The following is a 27,227-nucleotide window of genomic DNA, read 5'->3' as shown; positions in this document are numbered from 1 at the left end:
CAACACCGATTCTCCAAGAAGCCTTACACATTCAAAGCGTAAAGGCAAGTCCCACCACAACAGTGTCAGTCGTTCACACAGCCACGCCCTTATCTAACCTCTTGTCACAAAAGAAGATCACCCACACAACCACATACATACATACACACAGCAATTTGAGCTAAAGTCAGTCTTACCAGTATAACATGCTTACTGTGACGTAAAGCTCTGAAAAGGTTGTCGCTTTGAGAGTGTCATCTTTGGGGAGCAATAAATACACATGCTATTTATCTGTCTAACAATAAAAATCATACGGCATTCCATCTATCTATCTGTGTGTGTGTGTGTGTGTGTGTGTGTGTGTGTGTGTGTGTGTCACTACACAGCCGCTTAATGTCAAAAGGTAAACTTCTGCCTAATGTACAAAAAAAAAAAAAAAAAAAAACACCAGAGCGTATCACAAGTTCCTTCGTACATCACACGAACATCACTAATGCATCCATGTGTAACCTTTGGATGATGGAGAGAACTGTGAATTCAGCATTTAGCACCGAGGATGATAGCAGTGCCCAGAATCCGCAGTTTCCTGTGAGGAGTTCCAGAGAAATGCCATAATGACAAACTAATAAGCTTCAAACTGAGACATTCAATAAATATAAGCAAGGTTTTAGACAACATCCATGGTTTTCTTCGCATACAGGAAAATACAATAAACTGTTGGAGCTGATGTGACAAAAGATGCAATCTTGTGAGGCAGATGATATGAACCTACATCGATCGATCAACTTTCCTTTCCCCCTAACGCTGGGTACCGTTGACACTGAACCAGGCCTATATAAAACAATGATGGTTGGAAGAAAGGATTATGAGCAATTCCAATGTGCGATGACAGATCTTCCAGTGTTTTTCGTCACCTAATCAGATTCAAGGGTCTTAGATGCGTGCTGTCCTTTGGGTCAGTGTCTTGTCGGCGCAATTTTTATTCATCATATGGCCACACACAACTTACAAAACAACAGGAGTGACGGGGGCGGTGATCCCCGACCCGACATGGGGTTCTGGTGCCCCGCTAAATGGCTTAACATACACGGGGACAAACAAGCCTGCACAGAAGCCCTACTGCATAGACACTGGGACGGAGGGTGTGAAGGCAAAGAAAGGTGAGGAAAAGAGGGTGAAAAGTGAGTCAGAGAGAGCTAAGAAAACAAAAGGGTGAAGGAGAGTCAGGGAAAGTGTGAGGAAGAGTTTGAGGAGGAGACTGAAAAGAAGTGGGGAAGTGTTCGAGGAGAGAATGAGGAAATTCGAGAGAACAGGAGTAAGTTAATAATGGGGGCGAGCCGAGAGAAGAGAAAGCATGGAGAAATCAGATGGAGAGAAAGAAAGGAAGGAGCGATATGAGGCGTACACACACACACACACACACACACACACACACACACACACACACACACACACACACGTACAAAGAGAGAGAGAGAGAGAGAGAGAGAGACCATGCCCACGTATTGCTTGTCCCTTTTCTTCATTATTTCTGATCTAAGTGACCACTTCTGTTAGCGGTGGTGACTGGCAGCACTCATCGCTCACTTCCCTCCCCTTCCCCAACATTTTCCTCAACTTCCCTTCTCGGCTCCCCAAGCTCATCATCACCAAAATCATCATCATCATCATCATCACTGTCGTCGTCGTCGTTGTCTTCGTCTCATCGTGCCGCCACTGTATCTTACTTTCCCTTCTCACAATTACCAGTTGTCTTCCCCTCCCCTTTGACATTCTCCTCTTCCTTAACCCCTTGAGCACGAGGGCCACTTTCTTATCCTCGTCACTTCCCAATCTTATCTGGCCTCCTCATTCTCACAGCCCTCTCTCTCTCTTCTCACCCTCTCTCCCCACTCCAAATCCAATTATTCCTGCGGATGCGTACTTTATCTTACAGTCTTGCTAACGGCGGACTATTTTATGGAACTCAGGGATTGAAAATTCTTCATAAATCCCTTCAGTCTAACAATGTACTTAGCATTTTTTTGTTCAGATGAGGAGATATCTGTCTGGGTGAAGGCATTAACAAACTAATGGCTGTCTCACACCAGAAGCTATGCGAGTCACGCTTCATTTTCGTGCTTGTTACGTGTTACTGAATTGCGACTATTCAGTGAGGTAAGTCATACCAGACACTATGTATCACTGCGCACGTATCGGAGCTTCTGATGTGCGTTACCTCATTTAATAAGCTCGACTGCCATTCAAAGGCATGTACATTAGCACGACTCGTGCAGTTTTCGTGTGAGACGGCCTTTGTTCCCCGACATAGGGCTTCCCTCTTCTTACATCCCCATCAACTCACCGACATTTCTTCCGCTCCACACCTCTGTCTCTTCCTTCTCCGGTTCAAGCTTCTATCCCCCCTCCCTCACATTTCACTCATACTTCACCTCTTACCCTTTCACACCTCCCACTTCCTCCCCTACTACTCCCTCTACCCACCACCTCATCAGCCTACCCCATCTTCTGCACTTAATCCACCATCAGTTTCACGGCAGGAGGTTGGTGTGTCTGTCTGTATTACATCACCTACACCAAACTACTTTTCGGCCTAGAAATTTAATGAAGTGGACGGAATTTTGACTTACGGAGAGGCTGCTTCGTGATGGAGAGAAAGGAAATGATTTGCAGCAGAAGTAATAGGGGACAAACATTGGTTGCTACTGAAAACATTGGACTGCGCGACAAAATAAACAAAATATTATCTTCTGGTACCTTCATCGCCATCATTATCGTTACCGCTACCCTTCATTCCCATGTATACATGGAGTAAAAAAGGAAAAACTAATTACAAAACAGAATATTGTTTTAGGATTGGACATGCGTGTTTGTCGACCGCATGACTTTCGTCGCCCCATGAAACCGCTGAATGAGAGGTAAAGAAATGGACGGAATTGGCTGGAACAGTGCTGGGCGGTGGAGATGGGGCAGGAAAGCATACCCTGCAGAAATGGGCTTTCCAGAATTAATGGTCTGAGTGTAATTTATTTCAAAATATTCTCCAAGAATGTAAGTGTCAGGGAGAAAAGAAATGGGCGTGAGGGTCTATGAAGTCGGTGGATGACCTTTTCTTTTCGCAGGATTGGGAAGAGGCGATGAGAAAATCCTCTGATTATAACTGCTGTTGCATAAATAGTCTGAGGTTAATATCAAAGTGTTCAACAAGACAAGCATCAAGATAAGCTCGCGTTGCTCTCAATGACGTGCCGTCTTACAAGGTAGGCGGATGGGACATGGCATCAATTATGTCTATAATACTCCTCTGTTTATAATTATTACTTTAGATGAGAAATGACAGACGAAGCAAACACGCTGACGACAATTACACATCTGCAAACACACACACACACACACACAAACACACACACACACACACACACACACACACACACACACACACACACACACACACCCAACAAACACTGACAACATTTACACATTCACACGCGAAAAAGATCTAGGGAAAAAAAGAAAAAAAAAACGCTGGTACAACTGAGACGGTTCAAATCGTCCGCCGGCAGACTGGATTCCGGCGAGGGTGGTTTGGCTGATATCTGCGCGTTATCGCCGCTTATCGGAAACGACCATCACGACACAAGGTGGTTTAATACGGAAACTTGTCGTCGCCAGGTTGTTAAGATAAAACACTTCTTGGGTCGAGCGGCGGGGTGCTAACACGACCCATCCATTTTCACCCCTGTGTCCCGGTGAAGTAGGGGTGTTGTGGGTGTATGGAGGGGGTGTGGGGACGGCAAGGCACTACAGGGTTTATTGCGGCGACCTGTTGTCAAAGGCGTTGTTAAGATAAAAGGAATATTGGCCGGGATTAATTGCGCGAAGGGGGGACGAATTCGCGAGGCTTGGCTGGGTTTAGGGGTTGTATGCATAAAGGATTCTAACCAATTATAAGGCTAAAGAAGACTATTATTAACAGTTATATTTATCATACATCTCTTTTTTTTTTTCTTATTTTGCAGAAGTACGAATTTGCTTGTGAGGCTGAGGATCCTAACCAACTATTATGATAAACAAGTAGAAATATCTCCAAAATTATTAATGTTGATAGTTCTGTTTTCCGCATATTGTTACTCTAATATTTACCGATTGTTAAGTGGAAGGTAGATGTAAGAGTGAAACTAAACGCGTATATAAGTAGTCTTACGCACAACCACACCTCTTCACTCGGGCCACGTATTTTTCTTTGTTTATTTTTGCTCCTTCCTGCCGATTTAACAACTTTTAGGGGAGATTTCTTTTTGTGAATGGGTTAATGATGGCTACCTCTAACCCCTCTGGTTCGAAAGTCTCCCCTGAACCGCATAAAATCGTATGGAGGTACCACAAACCCACAAATATGTCACCAGATTGAAGGGGTTTAGCTTAGGGGTGTTTATAAAGGTGGATGAGGCGCAGACCCAGCGCAACACTGGTCCCTCCCTCGTCAACCCACTCCCACACCAGCCAAATCTAGAGTGACTTTTGGATCCTCCGACCAACACTTAGTATACAGATGGCGGTATTAGCGACGATGGCGCTGGGCTCGTCTTCATGACGTATCTTAACGAGAAACCAGTCTTCACAGCAGGTAAACAGTATCATGAATTTTTTTGCTTCTCTGTATTATTCACGTCATTATGCACTCTAGTTTGCTTGTGAAGTATCTGGTAGTTATAAGAGTCAAGGAAAAATTATAAACCAGCTGCATCATACGGATCTTCAACTCAACAAAGTTTATGAATACTGGCCCTGGTTCTCGCCTTGTTTACACTCCCTCGGTCACAGATGAAGAAAGGAGAAAAACCTGAGGCGGAGTTCCTCTCTGATGTGCGGCATGGGACTGAAGGGAACGTTTGAGTGTTACTTGCCTCTACTTCGGTTTTGGATCAGTGTTTGATCACGCGGTCATTCCTGATCACACTTTGTCAATCAACACCTGCTGCTTTATATTCAGTATTACATGGTAACTAGCATTAAAAGAAATCTTCTGATGAATCGCTTGGAACAGGCCCATATAATACAACACCATCACCCCTATCCATCCTGACTATGGTCCACACATCTAACTAAAAGGTTCCAAAAGTGGCAAGAATAGCTTTTTACCTCAAACGTTCACAATGAAATCAATTCAGTGAACTGTCTACTTTCCAAACGACGACACTGATTTTTTTATGCACTGTATATCAAGCTTCTGGCTGCCATTCTGAGATTGAAATACAAGTTTTGTCCCTGATCTCCAAACTCATTACCGCACGTCAACGTTTCTATAAGCCTCTCTAAAGGACCATGGCTCTCAGAAATAAGAGGATGGGATTCTGCCAACGTTTGTCAGTGTTATAATTGACTCACAAATAAAAAAACAAGGTACTGTTGGCTGATTTACCGCTACGAACTTTACCCACCAGTCCGACAACCCTCATAAGCTAAATACAATCGCCTGGGGATCAGAAGCAGAAATATAAAAAACGTCATCGTATTAAAAAGGTTAACCGATTGAATTCGATGGCTTTTTTTTTTTTTTTTGCTACCTTCAGACGATTTTGTTAACTCTGGAGAAACAAAATGGAGTTAAGGGATTAGAAACACTCTTTACTAACCCCTTCACACTCTTATTTCTCTCCTTGAGCGGAAAAAAAAAATCATGTAGAGATAGCAAGAACATATGACAAAAAAAGGACATCACTGCTAAAAAAGGCAATAAGTTTTTTATTGGGTGACTACATAACTATGATCAATGGAACACTGGCACACCCTGACGCACCTGGATATACAAGGAATGGAGGCTGAAGCTGCCCAGGTGTAGGCCAGGTGAGAGGGCAATACACACTTGATTAATGACCATTCGTACTCCACTATCTTACGACCTCCTGTTGTCCTCCTAGTTCGGATATGCCCCTCCCTATTCTTGTCCCTCATATTCTATACTTCCTCGCTCTCCTGCTCTCATTCTCCTTCTTCCAGTTTTTCTCTGGCTACCTCCCATCTTCAACACTCCTCCCCGGACTCCCAACTCGTCTCCATCACCAACTTCCATGAGTTTACGGTCACCTACATTCTTTTTTATATGCAGCCATGCAGTCTGCATACACGTTACGATGCTCGTTTCCAAGGTTTAACAGTCTACCTACGACACAACAGAGGAATGGTCCCCAACACCCCTCGCACGTCACTTAGCTCCCAGGCTCTAATATCCACCATTTCAATTGTACTACACTATGGATACCATATGATGCTGCGGTTATGGTATTGGTTGGGTATTATGAAGTGTCGGTGGGACCTTATGGAAGAGCAGTGAACTAGTGGTACCGAATTCAAATCCACAAACTGAATCTTGCAAGAGCAGGGAGCCTGGGATCAGACCTGTAACCACATAATCCCAAGGCCACGGCTCTAGCCATTCCACCAGCGTCCTTCCTCCTGGACACCACCCTACTTGCCCTCTCCCATCTCAACTACAACATTCCTGCCTCTTCTTCACCGCCAACCTGCCATCGACTTCCCCATTTACACTTTGTTACTCACCACCAAACTCTTCCCTAAATTATAACCACATTGCCTCCTCCTCATACCTATCTTCCTCCCAAGTAATTTCATCCCTTTCTCCATTATTCTGCTCTCACTGATTACCAGTACCACTCTGTAGCCCCCAAATAAACTACTTCCCTCAAATTACCATCACCAGTTTGCCCCATCATCATCACTATCTTCATCACATTTGCATTTATTCCTCCTTTTACATGGCTCCATTCCCACTGATCACCATTAAATTCCCATTTTTTTGTACTGTTCTTCCGTCCTTCATGTTTTTTTCCTCGATCCACTCCAGACTAACCACTCATTTAGCACAGAATCACTCTCCGACAAGACTGTCTTCCCTATTTCCGTCACTCCAGTTTGCCTATACCACCTCCCTTGTTCTTTTTAAACCCTATTCAGTAATCATCAATAATCTGCCAATTTTCATCACTGCCGTACTTCCTGCACATAACCTTTATCCTAGATTCACAATGACAGGAGTAAGTCGGGTGCGTAAGAAAGAAGGGAACAAGCTTGAAAAGTTATTTGCCATCCCTAACGCCTCGAATAATCTGGCTCTGAAAACGTCATAGAAACAGAAGCCTCAAGTTCTTTTTTGTGTTTCCTTCCCATTCATTTTACACATTTTGTCCTATATCGTAGTATTTGTTTTCTGTTCCCTCACCTAGCAACGCCTCCGTCATCTTTCATTCTCAGCCATCTCGCTCCATCAGTTCTTCAGCCTAGAGACTCTTAATTATCCTGCACTTCTCCTTCGTCTCACATCCTGCAATGGTCTTCCTGTTTCACCTCCACCTCTCTACTAGTTACCATGTCCAACGTATTGCCTTGATTTGGTCACTCCAGGCCATTCCACCTGATACTTACCTGCCTCCTCTTCTATGCCGCGTTCATCTTCCTCTATCATAATTCCACGTCCATCACCTGCGTTCGCCCTCTCCTCAGTCACTCGTTTTCCTTCAACCTGTCCTCATCACCCTCCTACCACCCCACCTAACTCACCCCACCACCATCCATCATTCTGCTCCTCTCACTAAGTTCCTGCTTTGCCTTGTCCAGCGCCCTTTCCCTTCCATCCACTCAGCACAGAGTTTCTCCTATCAATGCTCAAGTCTTAAACTATCCTATTACGCTATAACCTTCCTGTCCATACTCATGCCATCATTTTCCTATAATAACCCTGATCCACTTCTCTGTCTTTATTGTCTCCATAATCTGTCCTCTTGCTTCACGGGGCTATTCATATAAATATTCATCCCATCACTACAGTACTCTCCTTCACTACACCACCGATGCTCCCTTTCACAGCAACACCTTTTTTCCACCGTGGCCACATCCCCGACACCATTAAACACTATTCAGTACTGTGCTGCGCTCCCCCTTCCTGAACGATTACGCTGTCTTTTTTTTTTTTTCCTATACCTTATATTGTATTCTGTTGCCATTCTCCGTGTTTCTCCCTTCTCTTACTTTCCTCACAGCAACCAAAGTTTTCCCGTTTTATGCCTAATATTCTGCCTCCCACAATTCCCTCTTCCCCTGCTACTCCAGTCTCCTGTTCTGCATTCCCACTACCTCTTCGCATATGCTTCTTCCCTGCCATCTTCTAACACACACACACACACACACACGCACACACACAATTTCTCTCTTTCTCTCTCTCTCTCTCTCTCTCTCTCTCTGTTTGGTCGCCCCTTACCCTTCCTTGCCCACATCACTTGCCTGCCCAACCTCCAGTATGTCACTTTTCTTCATCTTCATGTACGTCGTTCCCTCTTCCTTTTGTTACCTAGTTACCTGTGCCAGGGATGTACGTGTTAGGTTCATTTTCTTTCTCTATCTGTCTGATACCAACCTTATTAAAAACTATTGGATGTAGTTACATCAGGTTTGGAATAATGTTTTGCGAACATCATATACTTAAATTTTGGACGCAAAGTCTCTTAGGTTTGGTTCGAAATCACATAAAATGAAAATGTTGACATGATATTGAACCAAAAGTCAGAATACTACATGACGACCATCAGAGGAACTAGTGATTAAATTATGAGCGAAAAGGACGAAGGTCGTCATGAAAAATAAGAAAATCGATAATTATGCATTTCTCACGAATGAAACAAGAAAGAGACGTGAGACCAGGACCATTAGGTTCCTCTTATAAAGTCTTTCCATTTCGAACCAGAGTCTTGACGTATGCCCTTTGTCAAGAGGTCAAGATCAAGTCCGACCCAGTTTGACCCCTGTTTTGGACACCTTGGGGAGGTATCCACTCTGAGTGCTCTTGCTGCATCATATTTACTTCCTTTCCTACATCGTTCACACACTAGTTACAATGACATATGGCACTGGAATTACCTTCAGCGACCGCGTACATGACACCATGAGGCGGTGCACCCTCAAACTCAACACACTCAGGGCACTTGCGGGGACAGACTTCGAGCAACTAAGTCTGTCCCTCTACAAACATAAGTGATGTCCTATGCCTCACCATCATGGGCAAAGTACATGCCTAACTAAGACGCAGACACAACATCAGCGGGGTAAGGAACTTATGGGACGACCCGAAAGGCGTTGTTGCTTAGCTACGGTCGACGTGTCTGCAAACTGGGGTTAAGCAACAGAAAACATCAACCTTGCCCTCCATGATCCTGATATTTTCTACCGTCCTCCCTTGTCCTTTCCAAAATTCTCTAGCTTTCAACCTTTTCCTTGTGTCTCGTTTAACACACATTGCCTCTGTAGTGATTACTGCAAACCAAATTTTGGCACTGCCTTCCCTATCTTCGTTTTGCCATACTTGACAATCTTTCCTTATCCTACCTCATTACACTCAACCTTCCACCTCTCTTCAACCCTCATTCATCCCCCCCTCCCTCAGCCAACTCTTGCACGTATACCCTGTCTTCCAATCCTGTCCTGTTCTGAACTACCCTACCCTACCCTGCCCTGCCCTGCGGTGTCCTGTCCTGCTCTGACTTGCCATACCCTGCCATGCCTGTGTCAGTCACTACCCTTCCTTGCCCAACAGTAGCCGTCCCCCACCCTACTAGCCTTATTAAATTCAATGCTCAAAGTTCGTTTAACTGCCAATTAAAGGAGCGAGGCGGCACTATCAGGCACATGCTGTACCGCCTCCCATATACGGCCAACTCCTCGATAAAACTTTCGGTCGGGCTGGACCTCTCAAAAAAGTTGTCCGCTATGGGCCAGCCTTGTCCGGGAATATTATCGTTTAATTTATAGACAGAATTATAATGTTGTTTTTTGCTTACCTTCATCGCTTTCCGACGATTTTTTTTTTTTTTTTTTTTTTTTTTTTTTTTTTTTGCAGGTGGAGGTTTAGGCAGACGTTACTGATCCTTTACATGGTACCAGAGAATTCCAGCCAAAGCGTTTGGTAGCTCAGAAGTAAAAATAAATAAAATTATATTGAACAGAATGACATTTTCGGTACTACAGCATACACAGCAGAGTGGGAGGGACAACCGCCCTTAGTGTGGCCGTGAGGAGGGTCGAGTATCAGCGGCGGCGGGGCAGGTGAGGGGCGCGGGTTGCATGCCTGCATACCTGGGGACGGAGGCCAAGAGGGTCCTGTCTCCCGGACATGGATACGACAACTCACAGGCTGGGTTAATTGATGTGTTCTCTTTGTTTTGCCTAATTCCAACACGGTTTGTCCATTAGCCTAGCATGTTCCCCCGGCCTTATCGCTCTGATAGATGGTCGCTGACAGTCACCCCGCCGCCGCCACGCTGACACCCCGGGGGGACGTCACCCGCCCGCCTGGGACACCATCGCAGGGACGGGGACATCACTCACCCTCCACTGGACACTCCTGATACACCCACATCACACACACACTTGGCAACGCTCGACATCATAAAAGAGATCAACATTCCAAACCACGGGCACCTATTGATAAGGGACACCATAGGAAATCGACTCGGGGACATCGGAAGTCTAGTATAAAAATGGACACTGCATAACAAAAATAACAAAAGGATATTAAGGAAGCCAGTAACACGAATACCATACAAGAGCAATCACAGAACACACAGAGTTTTGGAATATTACATTCTCATTCCCTGGTCACTAAAATAAATAGGACACAACATCCGTGGGACACACAAATGACCATAACGGGGGAGGAGGGTGGCAAGTGGGTGGAGAGAATGGGCATGGGGCATTTCAGGGACAAGGACAAAACATACTGACAGAGGACGCAAGGAATGACTAAAATGTTTTGCACCGTGAGAGAGAAAATAATACAGAAATAGGCAGAATATCCACCACCATCCTTCAGGGGCTACTCACAGACCAAAGCAGAGGGTACAGAAATGAAACAAAACATCCGAATCCACCCTAGGGACAAGACACACAGAAGAATTGGGACATTCACAACCAAAACATAAACAAGAGGATAAAGGAAAGAATTAGAACACCCTGAATCACCCTATGGATTCGACACACATGAATAAAGGACACTCGACAGCACCTGAGGGACACCACGCGAGAACAGGGACACGACACATGCCCCTGAACCGGTGGGACGTAGGGTGGATGGAGGCTGCCCGATACAATGGCCGCGACGATAAAGGCAGGTGGACACTACTAGTAAGGCTTGGGGGGTGGGGGTGGGGAGGGTGTTCTGTCAGATCCATATGGCAAGAACTGAGTGTATCACAAACCATTATGTCACTCAGTTCTTTACATTAATAACCAATTTACTTTTTAGGTGCATAAATTAAAAATATGGTGCAGAACATGCAGACTGCCAATGTTCTCGGCACAACATTACTCGAAAATTTATAAAGCAGCATAGTTTCTGTTTTTATGATCCGGTCATCATTAGAAACTTCAGCACAGCAACAAATCTTACTATAATTAAGGTAACGTTCGAGTAGGAAGCTTTTTTTTTTTACCTTATTAGTTATTACAACTTAGTATTAAAAATTTCTTGAAATTTATTAACAAAATAATCATTAATATTAACAGGCTGTTCTCCTGACAAAAGAACAAAAACGTATATAAACCTGTCGGTGATGAAAAAGTAACAAAAAAGAATGGAAAAAGATGACAAAAGGAAGAATTTATTTATATTTGTTACTAAAACTTTCTGGTCCTGTATCTTATTAAAGCTGCCACAAAACAGGAGAGTAGTGCAAGAAAAACAGTCTACTAAATGTCATATTAAAGCAGCTTCACATGGCGGATATGTGCTGGGCAAATGATATACTGCAGTTAAGAAAAATGTAAACAAAAAAAAATATATATATATATATAAATAAATAAATAAAGTCTTGAGTTTACTGGTATGTGTAAAGAGTGCATGATGGAAGTGTGTGAGGAAGGTGCGGGTATGCGAGGTTGTGTGTGTGTGTAAGGGACAGCGCTGAGTATGTGAAGTTGTGTAAGTAATGAAATGTGAACTGAAACTTATGTTAGTGTTCGAGTGTGGTGTGCTTGTGCAAGACTGTGTAAGTATATGAGTGAGTGCGTAAGTGTGCAAGTGTGTGTGCAAGTGTGCGAGAAATGTGTGGGTGTACGAGGCTGTGTGTAAGTGTGTGAGTTGGGATGTGAGCGCACGAGATTAAATGTGAGTGTGTGACTGTGGGTGTAAGTGTACGAGGTTTTGTGTAAGTATGTGAGTGACAGTGTGAGAGCACGAGGTTGCATGTGTGTGAGTGAGGGCGTAAGTGTACGAGGCTTAGTGTAAGTATGTGAGTGAGGGTGTAAGTGTGTGAGGTTGTGTAAGTAGTGTAGTTACCACTCGCACCGCCCCGTCAGGTTCCGTGCCTCTCACAGGGGGACGACCGGGCCCTCCAGATCTCATTAAGATAAACTCAACCTTCTGTCCCGCTCTGTCCTGGCCGGGGAAATAACGCGTGACACACATTTCACAAAACCTATGAAAGCGTGTAATGATGTCAAGTGTACAACTACAACATAAGAAAAACTTCTTCGTACAGCGCTAGTAAATGCTTCTCAATACCTATCTGATTCAAGGGCAAAAGCTGTGCATCATGACTAAAAAATAATAATAATGAATAATAAAATTAACAAAATATAATGAAACACTGGCACAAAGAAAATTAGGGCCTACTATATACTCCTTAAAGTGGTTCATCAGTCTGAATAATAAAAAAGTTTAATTAGAAGTACCGTGTATATTACAAACAACTACAACATTATTATGGTAAGAGGAAAACTGTGTAGATTTAATATCATGACATTTATACTTCTGAAGATAAAGGCCATCATACAGGTGATAACACTAATTATTACTTGATAATGTCAATGACAACACCCATGATAACATCAACATTATCTTGTATTATGAGACACGACGATATAACAGAGGGCAACAAAATGCAGCAAATAATATAATAACCCTTCTTTAAATCCCAACACAGCAAGCACAACACAGGAACCAAGAAGCCGAACTAGTTACAGCACAGCACAGCCCTTCCCCACCCCGTCAACCACCGGCACAAAAGATGACGACTACTATGAATATCGAGAAACATAAGTGCACTCTAAGATCATGAGACTGTAGCACTACACTCCTCGCCAGCAAACTTGTCCGTATAGCCGCACCATCTTAGCCGCCATATGAGACTCGTGGAAGTTAGGTGTGAAATTTACGATTAAATATGGACATACTGTGTGACGCAGACCACCTATTTATCAAGAGGAATATCATCATCATTATCCAAACCTCCTTTCCCACCCCAAGGTAGGGTGAGGGAGAGTCCAGAGAACCAGAAAAAAAAATATATATATATATACAATGAGATACGATGCAAAGTTTAACCGACTGACCAAGCCACACTCCCACTCACTTACTGTTCTAGCCCCCAGAATCCTGGCTTCATAAATCATCCTAAACAAATAAGAGACGACAGCTTGGAGAATGTGAGAAGTTAAGCAAGGTCTCTCCTTGGACCTTGAAGTTGAGGACAAACTGACTGACGCGGAGCACAGATCAGCATCTACTCTATATATTATTACACATGCCTTTGTGAGTTCTCTAGGGCTTCCATGAATTTACTACTAAGTGATGGATAAATCTCCGTATTAAAAAAATATATATATGGTTAAAGCTGCTGATTTTCAAAAATCATCATCATCATAATACTGTAATAATAACAAAAACAACAACAACAACAACTAATAATAATAATAATAATAATAATAATAACAATATGATAAAAACATACACTTACGTACTGTTAATTCTGTGGCCCACATCTCCGTACCTGAAATAGGCGAAAGTCTTATGAAAATACAAAATACTGAGCAATAAAGTACAAGCTGTACAGAAAAGAAAATTAGACGCAGTTGTTTTAAAATGACAGGTATTCAAACACAAACAAAATTAAAGAGCTATAAAACAAACTAGCCGTAAATGAAATTGAGTTATATTGAAGTCATTAATATCATAGTTCCCATCAATATTGCTACCACTACCATCGCCAAATTTACAGTAAATTACAAAGATTTATAAACATCACTCGAAGAATACGGTCGAAATCAGTCTCTTGTTATACCCATCACTTCCAGCACTTACAACACAGAACTTTACACAGAACATGACTCAGAACAATACGGAGGTCAGTAGAGAACACATTACATAGGACATAACAGGCCACATTACACTGCCCATCTCCGCCACTACCCCACCAGATGCCAGCCTGTCCGAGTATCCTTCCCAAGACCTATAGGAATCCAGGCCGGCTGTAATGGCATTTTTTACAGTTGTTGGCTCTCTTGTGTCCTGCCCGACGTGGTGGTGGAGTGGTGGTGGGGTCCGGGGACACTGAGGGGGAGACAGCTGTTTGGGTAGGGGAGACAGTGGTAAGGGTGGGGGAAATGGTGGTGTGGGTGGGAGGGATTGTGGTGGGAGTGGGGGAGAGAGTGGACAGGTGGGGGAGATAGTGGTGTGGGTGGGAGAGATAGTGATATGGGAGGGGGAGACAATGGTGGTGGGAAAAAAATGCTGGCGAATGAATCGGTGGTGGACGAAGAAGTCAGTGGTGGGATGGATTGGGAGAGTGGAGAAGATGGTGGGATTGGGAGTGAGGAATAGTGCTGTGGGGTGGATAAGATAGTGATGGGGATAGGGGGTTCGCGTGGAGGACTGGTAGTGAAGGTAATGGAGACATCGGTGTCGGAGATAGCAGTGGGGTTTGTTGTATGGGAGACAGTCGAAGTGTACGGGGAGATACTAGTGGGAAAGGCAGCAATGGTCTGTATGTGATGTAGGGATGGTCTGCTGTGGCCGCTAGTGGTCGAGCTGGTGTTCGCGATGGTGTTGTCGGAATGTATGATGTAGCAGCGGGGTGGTTTTGGTCTGTGTTGGTTGGTGTAGGGATGATGTGGTGTGGTAGCTGGGTGGATGAGGTAATGGTGTATGGATGCATGTTATGGTACTGGGGTGGTGGTGGTGGTGGTGGTGGTCAAAATAAGCTGTGGTTTAGAAGCTGGTGATGGTAGTAGTGGTGGTGCTGTTGGGACTGGGGTTGTTGTGAACTGTGATGGTGTTGAGATTTTGTGGTGCTGAGATGGTGCGGTAGTTAAGGTGGTTGTGATGGTATAAGGAAGAGGCTGGAAAAGAAGGTGAGAAAGTAAGGAAGAGAATGAAGCACAAAAACATGGACGATGAAAAAGGGGTGTGGGCAAAAGGGCTAACAAGTACTAGAGCGAGGAAGAAAATGAGTACGTAAGAATGAGAGTAGGAAGAAGATGAATAAGTAATGACGCGTGAAGAGAATGATGAAAATGGAAGAATGAAGAAGAAATTGGAAAATAAACAGGAAGAGAGTGAGAAGGTAGGAAAAAGAATGAAGCAGTGAGGAAGGGAACGAATAAGAAGATAATCCAGAGGCAAGAAAGAGTAAGAGAAGGGAGTGAAGGCGTGAGACGGAGGTACAGTAAGAGGAATGAAAAAGTGTATAGAAACCTATGGCCGACGCCCGCCACACCTCGCAATATCTTCACTTTTCTTTAACAGGGCCATTACGTCGATCAAGATAACCATTCGACGACAATCAAACAATCAATCGACAACAACAGGACATTAATTTGACTTCGCTTGATTTGATTTCACAAGGGTTACTACACAACCACTGGGCAGCTTAATCCTCTCAGGTTTCTATGTCTTACAGTAGGCTGGTTAAATTCGCCTGGCCTTCCTGGAATCGAATACTAGAGTTGTCCTGAATATTGGAGGCTTAATGGCAACAGCATTTAAACGTTCAGTCCCCCATGAATTGCTCTGCAAATTATTAGTTATTTGGCGTTATTTGTAATAAATCACTAGAACTGGTCCGATCAGGTTAATGACACTAATGGATTCCTTTTGTCAGGACCAGGACAAACATTCAGTCATACCAAGGCATCCAATCGACAGCACCAGGACAACATTCGACAGTAACTGGACAACCATCCGACGGCAATAGCACAGTTATTACACACAGACACAACACAATCATTCTATTTCATTCTGTTTCCTAAGACCGTGCTATTGATGAGTGTCTGGAGGTGTGGTGGCGGCCAAATATTGCTGGGTACTATGCATAAGTACTCTCATAGTGGGTTCTCTGCGTCTTCCACTTCCTATGTCTGTATAATAACTTCCATACAATAGTGGGAATAGGGTTATGACGACGACGACGACGACGACGACGATGATGATGATGATGTAACTACTTTGTCCACTTTGTCGTTACAGTTCTACCGAAGACTGAGTAACTCCTCGATGAAGTATCTGTATTTTAAATGATGGCCGCTTTCGAAACACTGAAGTTGCCGTCCTTAGCGAGTATGTCAAAATCGTGGCTGCAGGTGTCCTTTGAGACGAGATTAACACTTGTTAGCGGTGACCCAACCTTTTATTTCAGCTTGACCTGATTTGTCCTTAACTCATTCACTCCGCTGACGGGTTACTAATTCTTAAAACATGTATACGATTTTATTCAACAGAGAGCTTTGTCGAAATGGAAGGGTTAGATATAGCCTTCATAGCGCACGCAGGACACGAAGGCAGGAAGCAGGGTTACGTAAACAGGCTCGTGTGCATGACCGAACGGGAATATGGTGCGGGTGGGAGTGCGTGCAGCGTAATGAAAAGCATCAACACACGCACGCCTCCCCTTCCCCCTCCTCCCACACACGCCTCCCCTCCCCCACCTCCTCTCACGCATGCCTTCCATTCCCCTTCCCCAACGCACGCCTCACTCTTTCCCCCTCCTCACTCCACGCACGCTTCCCCCTTCCCCCTTCCCCCTTCCTTCTCCTACACACACCTCCCTCTCCCCATCCTCCCATGCACACTTCCCTCTCCCCTTCCTCCTCTCGCACACACTTTCCCCACCCGTTCTTCCCTCTACGCACGCCCCTCCCTTCCCCTTCCTCCCTTCAAACATGCTTCCCTCTCTTCCTCCTCCTCCTCCCACGCACACTTCCCCTTCCCCTCTCATCCTTGCAAACACGTATTCCTCTCCCCTTCTCCCGCGCACTTCTCACATCCTATCATTTCCCCACGCACGCTTCCATTTTCCCTCTTCTTCCCCCACCCCTCATCCTCCCACACATACCTCCTCCCCTTCTTCCTTCTCCTCCTCCAACACGAGCCTCCTCTTTTCCCCTCCTCCCCCCAGCATGCCTTCTCTTCCCCTTCTCTCCCACACACCTTTCCTTCCCGCTCCCCCTCCTCCTCACATACACGTTTCCTCTCCCCCCTTCCTTTCCTCGTCTCATACAAGCCTCTCGGCTTCCCTTCTTCCTCTCATACACGCTTCCCCCTCCTCCTCCTCCTTCCATGCACGCTTCCCCCTCCTCCTCCCGCCACACCAGGTGAGGGAGGGAAGAGGCCAAAGTAAAAGTCTTAACAACCGCCGCCACAAGAAGCCTCCGCGGGCCGTCTGTCATCACCTGTATCAACACCTCGGCTCAAATTAAATTCGTGATATTGGGAAAAAAATAATGGCGGACGGCGTGACGGTGCAGACAATTGCAAGAAGCAGGTGAATGTGAGGGTCAAAGTCCGCTTCCCCTCCCTCCCCCACACCTGTCTTTCCACCCCTCTTCCCTCCCCCTCCCCCCGGCCCACCAACCTCTCCAACTCCCACTCAGCGTGCGAGGAAAGTATGGTGGTGAGAAGAAGAAGTGGAAAAGATCAGAAAAAGGCATATAGATGGGAAAGAGAAATGGGAGTACAGGGGATGAGCAGCCTACGAGTGGGAAGGAGTATGATCGGGAAAGAGTGGGGAAAGCCCAGGACTGGAGTACTGTATAGTGATAAAATGGAGTGGGGTTCGAAGAGGAAAAGACCAGGAAAGAAAAAACATTCAAATTGGAAACAGTAAGAAGAAAGCATTACCGCAGATGAAGAGCCTAAGAGCGGGAAGTAATATGATTTAAAAGAAATTACGTGGTAAAGAAGTGACAGAGAGCGATATTACTAAGGCATAAGAGGGAATGCAGAAACGAAACAGTTGTAATATCAGAGGGAGGGAGGTGATTCGTGAAAGGAGGAAGTAGTACTGAGTGGGGGAAAATACACCTTCGGGCAACAGAGACATGACAATAAGAATACCGAGGTACAGGATACAGTAGAATGAAAAAATCTCCGAGGGGAATGGAGTGAGAGTGAATTGGAGAGCAGAGGGAAGATAGTTGGCATAGAAGAGTGAAGAGTGGATGCTTGGAAGAAAGGTGGAAAGAGTTAAGAATTGCTAAATCTGGTAGAGCTGACGCCAAACTTATTTCGGCTAGATACTAATAGACGATTTTATTCTTCCGGCTAGATACAAACAAACGATTTTATTCAACTAAATCATTCCCAAATAACGAGGTAATATTCATCTCTACCAACGCGTCTAATGTTGAAGCATACTGGGGGACTTACACATGGCTATCTCCATATGATATAATTCAGCTGGGAGAAACTCTTCCTATTCCAAAGGTTAAAGAGGTCACGAATGAGCAGTAGTACACCTGTGACAGAGAGAAAAAAGACGGATTTCTGGTGGGATAGATGGCAGGGGAAATACTGGGTAACTGTATAAGAGGTTTAGAAAGGGAGGGACGCAAATGGGTAGAGAAAGGATGGCCTAAGGAGATACTGAGGGTATGAGAAAGTAATGTGAAAGAGCCGGAGAAACAAGGCGCTGGGAAGTAAAGGTGATGAGTGAGAAGTAAAAGCGAACGGGAAAAAGCGAGAAAAAAGCATAGACAGGAAAACATAGGAGGACAGTAATGAAGTAAGAAATAAACGGAAAATGATGAGGTGTGAGAGAAGGAATGGATGCGAATGGGAAAGGCCTGAAGAGGATATGTGCCTGAAAGGGAAAGGGAATGTACTGTAGGATGCCCATGAACGCACTCTTCCTTGTCTGGTGGAAGTAATTAAACAACCAGTAAATCCATCGCAATAGGGAAGTGTTCTTAACGATAATGCATTAAATTGTGTTACCGTCATATCAGTATGTAAAAAAAAAAAAAAAACTAGACACGAAACGAAGAAAGAGAAACTAAGGTCTGGAATGGAGTGGAAGCTTGTTTCAGAGGTCGCTTAAGTCAGGTTCGTCGAAAACTGCTTGAGGAGAGAAATAAAGTGCCCCCCCCCAAAAAAAAGTGGAAATTAAAGGTGAGGAGAGTAGTGTTCCATGACACAAAGCACATTAATAAAATAACGATACTGCGGAAGATTAGCATGAAAAATGTACCCAAGAACACAGTGGAGAATCAAACCACTTCACTACGGTGACATAATTCTGTTCTTTTGGCTGTCGAACACGGGATCAGGAATAATTTAGGGGACACTTTTTAAGCAAAGGGTTAATAAAAACCATACCTGACCTGAAAAAAAAAAAAAATCCTATTAAGAAAAACATCGTCGGGACACACTGTGAATAAAACACAGGTGAGGTCCTCGAGCTGAAGACGTTAAAGGTAGGAGAGAATAAATCTGTATGTCTAGAATCACTCAAAGCAGACCACCTGGAACTCCTAGCAGACTGAGAGGCTCCTGCAGACCACAAGTAGCAATGGGGGCAGAGGGGGACAAGGGCACTATTTACTCTGCACATCCTCCAAATAAAGGTATAAAAGAAAGCAGTTCGGGGGGGAAAAAAAAAAAAATCAGAAAGCACAGTAGGGAAAATGCAGTGGCTTTATGTCCATTTTTCTCGTTACCTGAGAAGAGTAATACGAAAATATGTCAGAAATATAAGTTTGAAAATTTAAAGCGAGAGGATATTAGTATGAACTACGCAGGGGTATTGAAACAGTGGACCACCCGCTTCCGAGCCAAACATCTGACCTTATCGCGTGACCTTGACCTCTGACTTACTGTTCTCAGACTCAAACCACTTCATCCTTCCCTTATCCTGAACCCATCCAGCTAGTCTGATCCAAATCGAACCAACACTGACTGAATATAACATGCCCTATGATCCTGACCTTTGACCATCTTCAAAACCTAATAATTTCATCCCTGATTGACCCTCAACCCTTCCCCAGTGTTTTGTCCACAGTGGAATAAAACTCCCAAGTTACAGTGTTCTCTCTCTCTCTCTCTCTCTCTCTCACACACACACACACACACACACACACACACACACACACACACAAATAGACCAAAAACACTACATCCACGTGCCACCAGGAGGGGGTGTGGAAATGTCAGATAGCACAGTGAGAATTTTAAAGTAAAGGAAGAGAGCAGTCTATAATTATGTGTAAAATCATCCAAACACGCACCCTTTTGCCACCCCGAGCTCGTGGCAGACTGTGAGACGCCGACAGACCAGTAGCAGCAGCGGGGGGAGAGGGGGAGAGACACACTATCTGCCCTGCACTTCCTCTAGATAATGAGCTGTTCTGCCACTCTCCCTGTCTCATTTGCCTCCGCACCGCCAGAGAGAGAGAGAGCGGGGAGGGGGGGGGTAGAAAGAGAGAAGGAGAATGAGGGTGTGTGGACGTGTCTGAGAAGAAGGGAAAATAAGAGATGGTCTCAGAGAAGGAAGGAAGAAGGGACGTGGTATCAGGGTAAGGAGAATGATAAGAGGTGGTGTCAGAAAGAATAAAGATTAGTGGTAGTATCAGAGATGGAAGGAAGGCTTTTGGAGGTGGTGTGAGAGGAAGAAGGATGTATGGAGGCGGTGTGAGAGAAGGAAAGTTTGGAGGTTGTGTCAGGGAGTGGATGAAACCTGGAGGTGGTGTCAGAGAATCAACGGATACTGGAGGTGGTGTCAGAAAAGAGAGGAAAACTGAAAGTGGAATCAGAGAAGGGAGAAGAACTGGAAGTGGTGTCAGAGAAGGGAGAAACACTGGAGATGACGTCAGAGAAGAGAGGAAGATTGAAGGTGCTGTCAGAGAAGAGAGGAAGATTGGAGGTGGTGTTCAGAGAAAGAAGTATGATTGGATGTCAGAGATGAGAAGACGACTGGAGGTGATGAGAACGATGGTAGGACGAATGCAGGTCGTGTAAGAGAGGGGAAGGAAGATTTGAGGTGTGAGAGAATTTTGAGTGAAGCAGATGTCAGAGAAGGTAGGATGACTGGAAAAGATGTCCGTTTATGGAAGAATGACAGCTGGATTGAAGGTGCAATGAGAGCTAGTTCACGGGGTGCAGGAAGGACAGATGGAGATGTGAGTCGGCAGGAGGAACGATGGAAGCATGGGAGTGAAGTGACGAAATGGAGATGTGGGAATTGGGCTGATTAGTGGATACATAGATAGTACTGTATATGAGGCTGCAGAGCTGGCGATGCAGTAGACAAGAGGAAAGAAGATAGGAGAGTTGGGAGGAAGGCTGAGGATACAAGACTCGGGAGGTAAGCTGAAACCTTGATAATCAAATGGAGGGGTTTAAGACGTCTGGAGGTCGAGAGCTAAGAGACGTGAGATCTGAAGATGTGAGAAGCATACGAGTACACGAGTTAAAAATCCAGGACGAGTGCAAAGATGTGTGAGAGTATGGATGAGAGAGAGGGGGGGGATGAAGGGAAGGTGGGGGTGTCAAGGCGATGGAAGGTGTGGGTGTCGAGGAGAATCTGGGTGATCTAGGCGAGAATTTACAATGGGCCGATTACCGAGGTGGAGGCGTACATAAGTGTCGTTGTTGGCATTCCGGCCCAGCGTGGCGCCCGGCAAGATACACCACGATAGTGACAAATTATACGCCGCCTCGTCCGTCCCTCTCTCGCCTCGTCCTTAGCGGCGTCCTGGCTCCGGCCTCGCTCTGGCTGGGTGCTGCTAAAGAGGGATGCCGAGGACAGTGGAAAGTGGTAGGGTTCAAGAAAGATACCTGGACTGTATGGAGGATGGGTGAGATGCAAGGACAGGTGACGTGTGAAGAGAATGGGTTAGATGTGATGAGAATGGTTTAATTGCAAAATGGATGGTTGGAGTGTAAGAAAGATGTCAGGGATACAAGAACGATGGATGCAGCGTAATGAGGATGACTGTAATGCAAGAAGGATGGTTGGGGTGTTAGTAGGATGGATGGGGTGCGAGAAAGATGTTGGGGTGTCAGGAGGACGTCTGGGATGCAACACGAAATGGCTGGAGTGTAAGGAGGATGGCTAAAATACAAGGAAAATGACACGGTGAAAAAAAAGGTGGTTGGGATGCAAGAAGGATGGATGGGGAGTAAAGAGGATGGACTGGATACAGGAAGGATCGCCGGGGTATACTCGTAAAGAGGATGGCTGAGCTACGAAAATGAGGGTTGGGGTGTAAAGTGGGTGACTGAAATGCAAGATGTATGGCTGGGGTGTAACAAAGATAGTTCGGATGCAAGATGGTGCAAGAGTAGTGAACGACGCGAGGTGGCTGGCTGGTGTGTGCAGCTCAAGGAAGATAACTGGTTCAAGGCCATGGACTGTTACAAAGACGGTGGATGGTGCAAGGACGAAATTAGGTATATAAAAAGCATGGTGTGAAAACGATGGAGGAGGCAGTGATAGTAGCTGCAAGAGAGAGGAGGAATGATTCGAGACAGTGAAGAAAACAAGCCCGGTGAATGGTACGAAGACAGTGTGCAGTATCTGTGACGAACATCTGATGGAACACGGAAGACTAGCAGAGAGAGGCAATAAAAGGTGCGAGAATGGTAGGAGGTGCAAAGATGATGGATACTATGAGATGGTTAATATTACATAAACACTGAACGGTGAATCGATGATGGCAGGTGCAAGACCGGAAAAAGTACAACAGGGGATGGTGCAAGGGTAGCGAATGTTGCATGGGCGGTGGATAGAGCAAGGATACTGTAGTTTGAAGGTGCATGGGTGGTGGGGGGAGTGAAAGGGTGGGGGATGGTGCAAGGGTGGTGGATGATGGAAAAAGGATGGTGAACGGCACGATAATGGTGAATGATGCAATGGTAGTGGATGGTGAACAAATGGTGAGCGATACGATAATGGTGAATAGGATGAAGACATGATACAAAGGATGAATGGTGCACAGAGGTAAAATGTTGCTGAGATTGAATGATGTGAAAGCTTCGACAGGTATGCATCAATGAGAGTACTGCAAGCCAATCAATGGTGTGGTGATTATGTACAGGCTAACACTGAACAGGTTAAAAAATAAAAATAATGGCGATTGGGTTGTCGCCATAATATCCATATTACGAGAGAAGGGAAGAGAGAAGAAGAGAAGAGAAGAGAAAAGAAACGAGAAGAGAGCAAAGAAGAAAAGTATGGAAGAGTATGGGACAATATCAGCGGCCATCTAGAGAGTAATTCCCGCAGATACCATGTTATATGACACTCACCCCTGCCCCGCCGCACCCTGTTACCCCCTCACACATCCACAAAGGGGGGAGAGAGAGGAGAGGGGGGGGAGGGGAAGGAAGAGAGGGGTGGAGAGAGGAAAAGAAGCAGGAGAAGGACTGAGAAAAAGTAAAGCCGTAGAGAAGCCACACGAGGAGAGGTGAAGGGACAGAGAAGAGGAATAAAGTGGGATGATGGAAAGGGATTCGGAAAGGGGAAAGAGAGGAGAGGGGGGGGGGAGAGAAAAAGAAGAGTTCAAAAAAAGCATAAGAGAAGTTACACGGGTGAGAGAGAAAGATTGAAGGTGAGGAATACGGAGAGATGAAAAAAAAATGGAGAGAGAGAGAGAGAGAGAGAGAATGGTATAACAGGTAGCAAATGGGAAGAGAAGCTAGTGCGGTGGAGAGGAGGAGATGTAAGGGAGAAAGAGGGAAGAAAGATGAAGAGAAAGTTTACAACAAAGACAAATGGAAAAGGAAGACTGAAAGGGAGCTCGGGAAATGAGGATGCAGTGGGAGGGAACTGAGAAAGAAAAAAAAAATCTGACTGCCGTGAGTCAGAAATGAAAGAGCAAAGATAAAAGAGGAAGGTAAAGATGAAATCAAAATAAGTTATCACTGTCAATAATAATGCAGATGCGGGAAAATGAAACGGAAATTGAATGAATAAGACATTAAGAAAAATTTAGGGGAGGCGGAGGCAGAGATGGTAAGAAGCAAGGTTAACAATATGAATGAGGAAAGGGAAGTTGTAAAAACAGAACATAATGGAACATGAAGAATGGCAAAAAAAAGCATATGAAAAATGGTAATATGCCCTACAGAATAATTGAAGCGAAGGACAAAGGAGCCTAAACGATGGACGCAGAAAAATATGCAACATTTAGAAACTGGGATGAAACTGTGTTACCTGATTAATTAATTACTGTAACAAAATTATATTCTACCTTACTAGTAATAATGAACTACAAAATTACAATCTTTCCCCTGTGATCGTCTTAAAGCCATATACAACTCCCACTGCTCTAAACAATTTACCAATCTATAAAGCAACGACCAGGAAGAATGTCTTTCAATCATTTCGCAAGGGTTGCTGCTGGCGAGAGTGATGGGAGAAGAAAATATGATTATTATTTGCATTCGTTTTTTAGCTTTCTTTGGCCTAAATTTTCCAAAACTCTCGATTTAAAACAGAGATCAAACCTAACATATATACTTTAAATCTGTGTTCACACACACACACACACACACACACACACACACACACACACACACACACACATCTTCCATACACACCTACATACCTCCCATACTCCACCTCAGACATAAACATACACACACCCACTCAACAGGCATCCTCGTAATCCCACTTCATCGATAGTAAAGTAAAGGCCGTAAATCCCACGCTGGAGGGACGGCAACATTGTCTAGGGGAGATTACATCGACTAAACGCGGGGAGAAACAACAATGCCATTCGCTTATCTCCGGCGTATTAGCGAATAGCGTAAATCAATCCCCACTCGGCCGGGCCCATTGTTAAACAAAAGAGCATCATGTTCGAAATTTTACACGGATTTTGTAGAGTAGTTTTATGACCCGGGTATCTCCTGGCCCCGGCTTAATGGCTTTATTCTTTAAAAGGAATCCTACCCTTGTTTAACAAGGCCAAGGTGTGTTTAAGCCAAGGCTGCGTGAAATCCTTTGTTATTCCCCTATGAAAAAGTGAGGCGGGTCAAAGAGGTCCAAGGTTTAATGGCATGAGAAGCTGTGGGTCCCCATCCTTGATACCTGGTAAATATTTGATAATGGACACACTCGATCACCCCCGCAGTCTAGGAAGTTACTCTTCATTCCTATTCCTCCTAACAATACTCTCCCATCTCCTTAACTGTGGCCGTTCTTGCTGTACCGGATAAACACACGATTTTTACGATGGCAATGTCTTAAGAAGCATCGGAATATGAAGCAGCGTTTGTGGTGAACACCCATAACAAGGGATAAAACACGCTGAGTCCAGATTACTCCTTTTGTCTGCATTGAAATTCCTCGCAAAGAAGGATGGCACTGTTCCGCCTGAGAGCGGTTCAGTCCCGCAAACACGAGTGGCGATTAATGGGCGTTTATTTCATCGCCCTTTCAGCAGGCCAGAGGTATTAGACAGCATCGAACGGTACTCTTTACTCTGGGCCCGGGATGATGCCACGATATTGCGTTATTCGCGTAAGTGGCGCAACTAAACATACACCGGCGTATACAAACATCATGGTTTTGTGACAATGCTTCGAAAATATGGACTCAAGAGGTACCGGTATTATAAGGGGCAACCCATCTCTTGATAATATTCAATGCCTTTTGCACAGAATATAATTAACCGTAAATTTTCATTCTTGTGTGATGAATTGCTGAGAGAGAGAGAGAGAGAGAGAGAGAGAGAGAGAGAGAGAGAGAAAGAAGGGGGGACGGGAAGAGGAAGACAGCAATGTAGGAGAGGAGAGAGCAGGCAGAAGACAGAAGAGGAGGCAGGAGAAATGAGAGGAGACTGAAGAGAGATGAGGCAAAAGAGAGAAGAAGAAAGTGAACTAAAAAGACATAAAACCACAAAAGCTTATACCCGTTACGAAAAAGTCAACCCTTCCTTGCAGGACAAACTGTTGCCCACACCGGGAAGAAAACCCCCCCGAACCTTCATCAAGAAACACAAAACGCGACACGGGCGGGAATCGTACGGAGGGGAAGCGGAGTGAGGAGAGGGCAAGTTGGCGAGCGTGTTGCACATTATCATCGTGCAGGCTTCGTAGGCATCAATTTCTAACCTCGCTACCTCGTTCATCATATACTTATTTCGATGTTCGGAGTCCCTGGCAGCCACACGACTTGGGCTTGGCTGATGCACAGGGAGAGACTGGTGTAGAAGTGGCTAGGGCAATGAGGGCGAAAGGTGTAATGGCGGTAGTGGTGATGTGGGCAGGACAACGAGGGCGAGACGTATAACCGTGGAGATGTGGACAGGGTAGAGGGAAAGAAGAGTAAAGATGGAGAAGCAGGCAGAGTAGGAGTCGTGAAGCAGACAGTGCAAAAAAGAGGACGAGCGTAGTGGTGGAAATCTGAGCAGTCCAGAGGGAAGACATGATTAAGAGTGGAGAAACTGACAGATAAAAGAGGGAGACAGGCCTAATGTAGGATACGTGAACGGGGCAAAGAGATGACACGTACTGTGGAAAAAAGGATACGGTAAAAGAAAGAGGTGAAGCGGTGATGTGGACAGGGCAAAGAGGGAAACAAGTGTGGCGGAGGAGATGTGATCAAGGTAAAGAGAGATGTGTATCAGTGGAGGTGTGGATAGGGAACTGAGGGAGACATGTGTAGCAGAGGCGATGTGAGCAAAGAGGAAGAACGTAGTGGTGGTGAGAAGGCGGTGGTAGAGATATGGACAGGGCAAAGTGGGGGAGTAAAATTACGTGGATACTTTTACATTTCATCACCAAATGGGCGGTAATTTAGCAGTAGCACTGTACGAAACCTGCTTAATATTATCCGCAGCCAATGTAAAATAAAACTCTTTAATACTATTAGCAAGCATTGTAAAATGTGTTTTGCTCCTGATCAGAGCCATTCTCAAATATGCACCAGTGAAGCCAGTTAGCATAAAGTTAATTTGCTCACTCGGTCGTACTTGCAAGGAAGCATTCATTTGTTTCCGAAGTGCATCTGGCGTGTATCTGAACAAGGCAGCCGAAGCCGTGGCCGCGCGCATCCTCCTGAACGCAGGATGAGGATCATTTGAATAAGAAAGGAAACAGATCCCGCCCCAGTCTGCTAGCCTGTCGTCGCCGGGAGATGGACTGTGGTCTATCTTTCGTATAATGAGTGAGCTCTCCTGTTAGG

This window comes from Coenobita brevimanus, chromosome 94 (assembly GCF_032717465.1).
Source record: "Coenobita brevimanus isolate Jiangsu-jjx chromosome 94, ASM3271746v2, whole genome shotgun sequence".
Taxonomy (NCBI): Eukaryota; Metazoa; Arthropoda; class Malacostraca; order Decapoda; family Coenobitidae; genus Coenobita; species Coenobita brevimanus.
The sequence above is the reverse complement of the archived record's forward strand: the minus strand, read 5'-3'. Positions refer to the sequence as shown.